The 10,647-nt window shown below is 41.7% G+C and overlaps 1 pseudogene; it reads left to right on the plus strand.

The window, feature by feature from the left end:
* The first annotated feature begins 1,151 nt into the window (after positions 1-1,151).
* On the plus strand, positions 1,152-9,252 carry LOC115317641 (annotated as a pseudogene).
* The last annotated feature ends 1,395 nt before the right edge of the window (positions 9,253-10,647 follow it).

A 10,647-nucleotide genomic window follows, 5' to 3' on the forward strand; every position in this document is an offset into this window, starting at 1 on the left:
GAAGTTCACATTTTTTATTAACACTTTACGTGCCCTGGCCTATAGTATGTGTAGTTTTCAAACTCGATAATGCCATACATATTGAGGTAGAAGTCCTGAAATTTAGCGTATTTGTTGCACCTGGTCTAAAGTTATGAATTTTTTATATATATATATTTTTTTTTATTTTATAAAGCACATAATAGTGGCTCGCAATTGACTTAAACTTTGTAGTGTTACATGAAACAGGAAACATTTTTGGCGTACCCCTCTTTGCCTGCCTTCCCTAATACAGCAAAGTTGGCAACTAATGCGGTCCGCAGTGGGAGGAGGGCCGTCGCCCAATCTGGTACATTTTTGTTTTTCTCGTAATAAAAACGCGTTTTGAAAAAAAAAGAAAAAGGTTCAGTTTCGTGCGATTCATTTGTGTGCACATCAGATATAAAAAAATCAGAACAAATAAAAATATTGAGTGGACCTGCAGGTTCGATCTCTCGTGGAAACAACCGTAACACGGTCCCATTAGAAAAACAAAGAAAAAAAAAAGTAGACTTTGATGCTTTTTCAGAAAATCTTCGCAGCAACCGCAAGATTTATAGGTCAATATCCTGAAGCAAGTATTTACAAAAAAACTCCTGCAATAATGTACATTTTCAGGGTTTTTCTATCTGGAGGGCCTTACTAGCTACGAACAAGTTTCCCATCAAATGGTATGGGCGTGGCTAGCGTAAGTACTTGTAAAGTAAAAAAAAAGTTTCGTAAAGCAAAAATTAAACCACAAATCCTAGCTTGCCTTCTTCTATTGGCACGTCAACATTTGGTTAGACCCAGTGTTGACTGCGTATTCAAGATAACGCAAAATCAGCCGTGACGTCTTGGGTAGGAACATTGCAAATATCTGTAAGCCCATGCTGGAAGGTAGCGAATTGCTCTTCTGACCTTACAGTGACGGAGCTCAACGCCAGCTGCTCTTCACCAGCTGCTTCTTTTTGTCAAAGCTAGCTAACAAAGGCATTCCAAATGGTGAACTTCAGTGAGACCTTTATAGATAGTGGATGGTGCCTGGCGATTCTTCGCCGTATATAAATGCTGATCATTTTTAAGTGGTCGACTACTTGGCTGCCGTTTTGTAGACCTCTGCCTCTTTTCTTCTTAATTCTTCAGCATCTAACATGCTCCACGTCCCCCTTTTTAGCCGCAAACTTGTGTGTTTATTTTTGTGTTGCTTTATTAACGCGTTCAACGCAGAAGAAATAAGTAAAGCTCAACTGGAGAAAGAAGTGGAGGCTGTCAAGAAGCTGAAGGCACCATTTTTGGTTGGTAAGGTGGCAATTGTCACTGGTGGCGCCAGTGGAATAGGACGGAGTGTCTGCCAGGTGCTGGACCGAGAAGGTGCTAAAGTTGTCATAGCCGACATCAATGACGAAAAAGCAAATGAAACCCTTAGTCTTCTAAAAGGTGAGTTGAAGCACGCTATTTTATTGCTAAATGTGTTTTCCCGCGCCGGCCAATGTTAATTTTTATGTTTTTTTTTTAAGAATTGGTTTTAAAGTACAGCTATCTTATTAGAAACGCAAGCTGTACGTCTCAAAGACAAATATTAGATTTGTAATAAACATAGCGTGATGAAATTGACCATAATCACATTTGTACATGGCGGTTTGCAATAATTATAAAGAATAATCATGACCGTCTGTAATTACATATTGGATCATGTATTATAAAGACAGTAATTTACTCACGCGCTCGTAGACAACCGTCACTTGTCCACGTTTGCGTCATACATACACAGTCTTAAATATAATAGGGGTTCAGGTACGGACCTACGGCAGAGGACAATGAATGAGGTAGTGCAAAGATAATGATTTATTTTGTATCAAATATTTTTGACTTTTGAAATGTGGCATGCTCACAAGGAATATCCCAATGCAGTGACATCAAAAATTGACGAAAACGATATTTTTCTAAACGATGACATGACATGCGTAACAAACACTTCAAAAGTTTATTTGCTTAGATGAAAAAATCTGGCGATATGTAGCGTATATTTGTCCACTTTTTAGAGCCCCCGCGTAATTGAACGATCCTTCTTTTTAATGCAACGATTTTGCTCTAAGCGGTTTCAGTTTTTCGCGCTACTTAATTTTATTTCTTAAAATTAAAGATAAAGCCTGACTGGCTAACTTTTTATTAATTAACTAATGTAGCAACATCAATATTTCAGCATCGTGAGATGAACCAAGAAAAAAAAAAGATTCACAGAAGTTTTAAAAGCTAGCTTTTGCTATCGGTTGTTTTATAGGTATATTTTTGTATTTGTAAGATCATTCGAGTATTGAGATATTCAAAGTGCATTTGAATATGACGTAATCTGGGACTAATGACATGATACAAAGAGTACGGCAACAATCACTTTCAGAATAACGTAGGATTTCAATGAATAATTTAGTTTATCCGCTTTTTTAATGTCATTATAAAATCATAAATGTCCAGCGGAGAATAAAACCGCCTTGCCTGGCGCGCGCCCTAGTTTCAAGGAAAGCCACTCCATGGCGCTGCGGGTCACCGCGCCGGTAAGAGGAACACGTTTGCGCGCGCTCGCCGATTCTGCTTCTCTGAGCGCCAACAAACATGGCGCCGCCTCAAGCATCTACGTCGTCGGCGGCAGCAACACTCCGTGGCGTTCAGTCGGATTTCCTTTTTTGTTGAGACGTAATCAGTAAACTAATTAAAAAACACTGAAGTAGAAGACGAATGTATAAGCCTAATATTGTTTTTGTGAATTGTTCCACAAACCTTTTGGCAATATTTACGTTGTTAGACGCCATTTAGTTTGAGGTTATGGCACGCTCTTAGCCCAGCCCACAGATCAGATTTCCCGCTCATTACTACTAGATTGGCTCGGATGGCCCGCTGAGCACGCTAAGAAGTACAGTGTCTCCCTTTCGCGACATCCGGTGCTTTAGTCTGGGTATGACGGCTGGAGCGCGTCTTTGACTGTGTGTTTAGGGTCCTATGCTGCTACTACATCAAAATGGGTCCAGAAGTGGCAACGAATGTTGTCACAGAAGCCGAAGTGCTGCGATGTTACATGTCGCGATCCTGACGGTTGCTCGTATAGAAATGCTAACGAGAAAGTGAGAGTAGCACAACCACCGAACGCGAATGTAGCTGTCGTCACGGAGTACCAATTTCTGGCTGCTGCAGTTTCCGTGGACTGCCACGCCGGAGAGCGGCGCACATGTAGGAGAACAGGCGTCTGCCACATACACCCAAGCTGCTAGGACGCCGCCAGGATTGCCACTGGCGACAGCATGCCACATCAGTGGCGTCGTCAGGCGGAAATCGAGGCACTACTTTCTTGGACGCGATAACCACACCCGTCGGAGACGCGTTCCAGGCACCATAGTCTGGGGTCTGACACAGCGCTTGCTGGTCCTGCGAGAAGGCGAGCGGCAGCCACTGGCATCGTCCGCTATTTCGCCACCGTCTATCGTCGTCTGCCGAACCCATTAGACGCGGATACGATAGCTGCGTCCGTTTTCGCTTCCGTCCGTCCGCTATTCATCCGCCGTCTAAAAATTTCTGCCAAGCTCAGAACACGTGATTATGAAAGCGGTGTTCTGGCGTTCCATCATGCACGAGTCGCGGTCCAATACAAGCATCTGCCGGCGTCTATCGATTTGCGGTAGTAACTTTTAAGCGACTGACGATTAAAAAAATCAACAAAATAAATATGTTGTCCTTCTAGTTTTACTGTTCTTATTATTTTTTTTTCGCATGGTATTCGCCAGCAAGGTGGGCAAGTGCCGTGACGCAGAGTTAAAACGCGACTTAAAAATATTCGTTTAGGTAGGCTAGGTGCACAGTAAAACTTGATAGCTACTTGCTTTTCGGATAGGAAAGGATTAGAACGTAGGCAAACTAACGCCCCGTTTTCTTCAGACAAATGGCTAGCGAATTCTTACCTGTGCAGGTAAGAATCTTCTCGGTATTAAACCGTGGTGTCGCTCACAACAGTTTCTCAATTCACAATGCAGCGGGGCCGTTTTTACGGGAACCAACATCATTATTCAGCACTAACACGCAGAAAGGAACAAATCAAACCAGATCAACCAACATAGTTGACGTGGTACTCTAGATTTAGGCCACTCCCGCTATGAACCAAATCACCTATCCGCACCGCTCTTCTGAAGGCGTGCGACGCTATGCTTAAACAACTCTTACTTTGAACCCAAGCACCCCCACAGCGCTTACGAAGGCGCGTACTTGCGACAGTTGTTTGTTGCAAACTAGGTCGGTTGAAGAGATTTTCATCTAAGAATATTGTTGAACGCGGACTGACTCGCCCTCTTAAACGTAAACGTGCTTAACGAGCTACGTTCATTGAGTACGCCGTAAACGCAGTCTTGTTTGTTATCGCTTGAAGTTTAAGCGGCAAGGCAGTCTCAGTATATTTTTTAAAACAGTGACTCTACCTAGAATATTTGCTTCTGAAACATAGATATATTGTCTCTATAAATACTATCACGGCGCGGAGAGACCATTTTGCAGCGAACATTTCACACGTCAATCTTCTCTCTCAGCAATGAGAGCCGAGAAAATATACTTAGCTTTCAAAGCTTCGGTCGGGGCTTAGAGCAGGTCTACCCACACTACAATGCGTGTAACAGCGTAAATAATGCTAAACAATATTTTTAGTAACAAACTAAAAAAAAACTATTAAGCCTTTTAAACATGTTTCATTTCAACGCCCCTTTGAGTGTTTTTATTGATGCTGGCACAAAAAATAAATGGGATTCTAAGTTGACAAATTATTGACTCTTGCACTGACACCTTTTTTTGACAGGACAGAACCACACGGCAATTCACACCGATGTGTCAGTCCGGGAAAATGTAACACACCTTTTTAAAAAAGTTGAAGAAATATACGGGACCGTCCACATTGTTATCAACAGTGCTGGAATCGTCCATACGCCATCCCTCGTAACGAATGTATCTGAAGCCGATTTCGACAAAGTTTTGAGCGTCAATCTATATGTGAGTAGAACGAGCCACTGTCTTCTCTACAGGTTTTTTATTCGTATTAATTTAATTTGTTTTGATGAATTTTCATAAAGCGCCTTACGCATCGGGCTTATACTTACGTAGCGGACTTATCGGGATTACTAACCATATCATATGACCTACCGAAAAAAGCTTTTAAAAGTTATAAAATGAACATCCAACATGCGCTATGTTACAGAATGTAGATATATTATTTCCATTAAGTTTTAAAATTATCGTATTTTTGGATAAAAGTGTGCGCCATAGTTTTCGTCGTTAAACCAATGGTAATTCAGGGCGTAACCAAATTTAGTTGCATCTGATTAGGCTCCTTTATAGCACGAAGTGTTCACCCCACGCGAATTCATGGATCTGGTATCTACGATGAAAAACGTGAATACTGCAAAGCAGTTTATACTGGATTAGTTTCTGTGATTTAGTGGTTACTTACTCTAAGACACGGCGGAAGAAACACATTTAGGTGATGACTCTGGACGCTCTTCCCGCGGGAAACGAGCGACCAGATCGTGTTCGGAGCTAGGTGAGCCTTAATTCGAAGAAGAAGGAAGGGAACACAGATCTACAAACTCTTGCGACTTGGTGGCGGCATGGCGGCGGTGAGGTACAAGAAGAAGCGGCAAGCGAGGGAATGCGGAACCATCGCTGGGAGAAACAACCGGAGCGGTCGGTTTGGGAGGGACCCCATACTTGGGCGCCATCTATCCCCGTGTGAGTGAAGCACTCGGTGCGCCAAACATAATGTAGCCGCCTCGTAGGGTCGAAGCACTAGTTGCTTGAGGCGGTCGAGAAATTTACGTTTCAACTCCGGATCCAATGTAAAAGACGCATACTATCACTGCTGCCACCACAAGCACAGAAATCCAAGAACACAGCGCGCCTGAAGATGAGCGGAAGTCGCACGAGGCTTGCGTACGTTTTTCGGCCGACCGGCAAAGTCAATCCAAGCGGCTTATTTCTCCTCCACGCGGAGCGCACAGGCGCAAGAGAGAAAAGTGGAAAGAAGAACCGTCACACCTCGCTTGAAAAAAATCTTTGTCGCGCCGTAATTATGGCTATAAAAATGTTATTTTTCGCTGTAAATTTCTTTAATGACATTATGTTTTCCATCGAGGATGTATAAATTGTTTTTTCGTTTACATATTTTTTAAGCAGCAACAATATGAATAGAGTTACTAGTATTTATATCTTAAAGGTTGAAACCAGGATAGCAATGGAGCTGTTGATTGCTCTCCAACGAAGTGGGACGGGGAATTTTTTTAAAACTATAAAAGAAAGGGTGAAAACTATAAGCAAATTTAAAACATAACTGAGCTAAGCTGTGCCCATGACAAAAAATAAATAATACTCAAATTAACACCATTAAATCCTGGGATCAAGACCTGCCAGACGAAGAATTAGTAATCGTCCATGTCAAATGCAAAGAAAAAATAAAGGGCTATGAAGAAAAAAAAAAAGAAAGCGATAGCTGAAGTACGGTCGTGAAATGGTGAATGAAATGGTGCCGTCGCGTACATCACGATCGAAGCTTCCCGGATAACAATTATCATTGTTATCCGGGAAGTGTGTAAGCACGGTGGAAGCTTCTAAAATCATCCAACATTACGCGTTGCAACTGGATACTTCCAAAGTAGAATTTCGCATAACGCGAGGAATGTTTGGAAAAAAGCTGTTTGAAACAGATGGCAGAAAGGTTCTCCCTTCGTCGTGCGTTCTTGGCGGGACGCTAAGACTGCCCCCTTCGCTCTCCTCGCGCGGCAAGGCCAACGAGAAGTACCGACTTCCATCTCCGCGCGCCAAGAGGGGAGAGAAGGGTTTTTCCATAGCGGCGACGACAGCCCACGACCTCAAAATCTCTGCAAAGTATCACCCGTAAAGCTTCCGCTCTTAAAAAAAGCAAAATGAAATGTTACTAGCGAGACAGCGAGCCTCAATGAAGACCCATCCACTTTTTAGAAGAAGCGGCGGCGTCGAGGGAATCCCCACTTTTGGGTTGTATCAGGGCTTTCGCTTGGTGAAGACACAAAAACCTCTCGCCGCGAATAAGTCGAGTGACATCAATGTTTTAACTAGATTTAATTAGAAACTTTTATTGATGCTTGGGTCAGGTGCAGTTAGGGTGGATGCCTCTAAATTCTCCACTACAGTTAGCGCGAAAACTGAAAGTGTTTATTTCACGTGAATTGATATCCATATAGCGGGAAAACTGAAATGCTGTATAGGTAAGTGATATCAGGTCACTTAAAGTAACTTTTCAGCTAAATTTATCACTTAAAGTAAGCTGGCGTACAGGTTTCATGACGTCGGGACCCATGACATTAAATGTTTTTTTACACTTAGCAGGAAAAGTGAATTGGTGGACAGGACACGTGACGTGAGGTCAGGTGCCATAAAATTTCCCGTAAATTGAAAGGGAGAGTGGATACATACATACGTCCTATGACGTGAGGTCACGTTACGTAAATGTTCTCGCTAAACTTAGCTGTGAAACGTATAGGGGGTATAAGAGATGTGTCCTACCCGTTATCTATACATCAGTTACGTTTCCTCGCCAGATATCGGCAAGAAAATAGGTGCCCCGTGACTTTGGGTAACGTGGCATGAATTTTCGTTTTGATATTGGGAGGAAAAACGTACATGGTGTATAGATCACGTGACGTCAGGTCATGTGGTATAAATTGACGTCATGTTAACTAAACACCAATTCTAATTCGCCGCTAAATTTAGCGGGAATGCACAGACGGAAAGACAAAATCTTGGGATTGAGGATTTCTTAAAAAACATTTCATGCTTTAATATAATTTCTCTTCTTTTAGACGCAACATTTGATGCGTTGTGAAATTAAGCTTATGAAACTAAGGTAGCGTTTTGGAAATCTTGTTCTGAAGACAAAGTTGTTTTGGAAAATGGCAGACGGCGGGGAAAAATATATATATAGGTCTTTTTTTTAATCTGGTAGCAACGTTGGCTAGATGGGAATGTGTGGCGATTGCTCGAGTCTCCCAGCGGTCGAGAGCGGTCCGACACTCGATGCCACTTGTGTCATTATCGCAATATGTAAGCTGGCAGCAACGTTACAATGGCAAAGACCAGGTAATTATTTAAAAATTGGCTTTCAAATAAAACAACACAGGCAAGAAATTTGTTTAAAAAATTTCACGGGTGGTATTTTATTTTGTATAGACATCATTTCTAAATATATTAAAAAAATATAAGAAAAGAAAGAGGCTTCAATATTTAATTTTTTGTTTTCATTCTTTTCTCGTTCAGTCCTGGAGAGGAAGATGCCTCTGGTACATTGTACAGATTATGTTGCGCACTTTGGACTTGAATCGTGGGAGTGCATTCGTCAGCCTAGCCCACCAAACTAGTATTTAACAGTTTGAAAAGGGGCAAGCTTCGATATTCTTTGGTGGTTAATATTATGATTATCGGAGGTTTCCCATTTTCCTCAAAACCTGAATGGGTGCACTAGCAAAGCATTTACAGTGGTAGTTTATTGAAAACCATCAGTACATGTATTTTTATATTTTGCTCAAATAGTACTGTGTTGTTTTTAAGTTCTCGTTCACGTTTTACAAACACCGACTGGTGAAGGAGGAATTCTTTCTTGAGAGTTTGTTTATAACTTTTAATCAATCCCACTTGGAGTGTACGTAAACTTAAATTGTATTTTATTTTTACTGATGCTCGGGCTGTGAATTTTTTGGTAGAGAGCACGAACGAGTCAATTACCGACGGCATAGATTGTTTTATTTTGACTATGAGCGTAGCAGCAGTTATGATAGCGATCTCGGGGCTTTCAAAGTCCCAATAACGAGCATGCGCCCTCGTGAAGATGAAGCCTCGTTCAGGTCACCATGCTCGTGCTTGTAGCTTAGAATTCGCTCGCACTCAATGTGAAACGAGCTATATATTATTTTGCATGTTGACAGTCGTAAAACAACTAACGTAATATTATTTAATTACAGGGCACATACCTCGTCACTCAAGCAGCTGTGAAAATGATGCTCAAGAATGAGAATGCCACAGGCCGGACCATTTTAAACATTGCCAGCGTGTCTGGCAAAGGCGGTCGCAGGTTCTTGAGTGCCTACTCGGCTTCGAAGGGCGCCGTCATCTCCTTCACGAAATCTGTGGCGCTGGAAGTTGCACTCAAGGGAATTCGCGTCAACACTATCCTCCCTGGTTTCACGGACACACCCATGACACAGGGCACCCCCGAGAAAGTTAGACAAGGCATAATGGCGGAGATTCCAATGAAGCGGATCGCGAAACCGCTAGAAATGTCTGAAATGATTGTTTTTATGTGCGGCCCGAGGAGCACGTACATGGTAGGATCGGCCGTACTGGTGTCCGGAGGGACGTTCCTTTAACACCAGACCATCAATTATTAAATAAAATAAAATAGCACCCAGTGATGTTGTTGTTAATGTGCTGAAATTGAATACCGTGCTTTTGGAATCATTGTAGTTCCTGAAAGATATGAAGGGCTGAATTCAATAAATGTCCGGATTTTAAGTAGAGAAAAGAAAGAACGATCATTAAATACATATTTTTGTGAGCCTTTTTATTGTTTGCTTTTTTTTCACGGCGAATATTCAAAAGATGCACGAAAAGAATGCATTAAAGATAGCAATTAGATTGCGTGTTTTTACAAGATCATTTTTAAAGTACGCTAAGTCTGGTATTACGAACAAAACGAATTTGTTTTCCTGAGCTAGATTTGTTTGCATAAACATTTCTCGACAGGATATAAATATTATTATATATTTACAAGTAAAAACATGATAGCAACAAAAAAAAAGTATTTTCGCAAAAGTGTCTGTAAATGGTGCATGTATTATACTCAAATGCGTTAGGTACAGGTTTGAGAAAATAAATGAACAGAAAAAATACTCTCCGTTTTTTTATCTAAAGGAAGTAAAAAAAAGCTTTTTTTTTTTACCCTGCTACGTACAAACTGCGCAGCATGGAGCAAACAAATGGAAAAAGTCTTTTTCGAGATGAATACAGGAAACGGGATTAGCTAATCCGACCTAGTGTGGTTCCATGTGTGACTATCAGCGTCAATCAGGTGTGTGACTAACTGCGTCAATCATAGCATATAAGTATGAAAAATAGGCCACGTAAACACAGCTTTGTAAAATAAAACCGTTTTAGTACATTCAGTTTATTGGTTTATTTATATCCTATGCGCGCAGAAGCACCCGGTATTCCTTCTTGCTGTGAATATAATATGTTTATTATTTACGCAGTTTTATTATTACACTTTACATTGATTAACTTGTTCCGCCGTACTTTGCTGCAGAAGTCACGCTCCTACCTTACTGGCCGGACAGAAGAGACGCACGCCAACTTATATATGTGCGCTTCGCACGTCTGGCACATAATACGCTGGATGAATTTTATAAAGAACCGTCGAGCTGGTGCATGCTGGGACGCACTTGAGCCAAAAATGGAGGAACGTCGTCGCCAATCTATAGTTTGTCGCGGCCAGCGCGGTGCCGGAATCTACAATATATCAATAGGAGCGTGCTTGCAAACGGCGGCGCTTCACCGGCAGCCAGATCAGACCAATAAGAGCGTAAGCGTCTGGATGTG

The sequence above is a fragment of the Ixodes scapularis genome, unplaced genomic scaffold (genome assembly GCF_016920785.2).
Source record: "Ixodes scapularis isolate PalLabHiFi unplaced genomic scaffold, ASM1692078v2 PGA_scaffold5__190_contigs__length_132052651, whole genome shotgun sequence".
NCBI lineage: Eukaryota > Metazoa > Arthropoda > Arachnida > Ixodida > Ixodidae > Ixodes > Ixodes scapularis.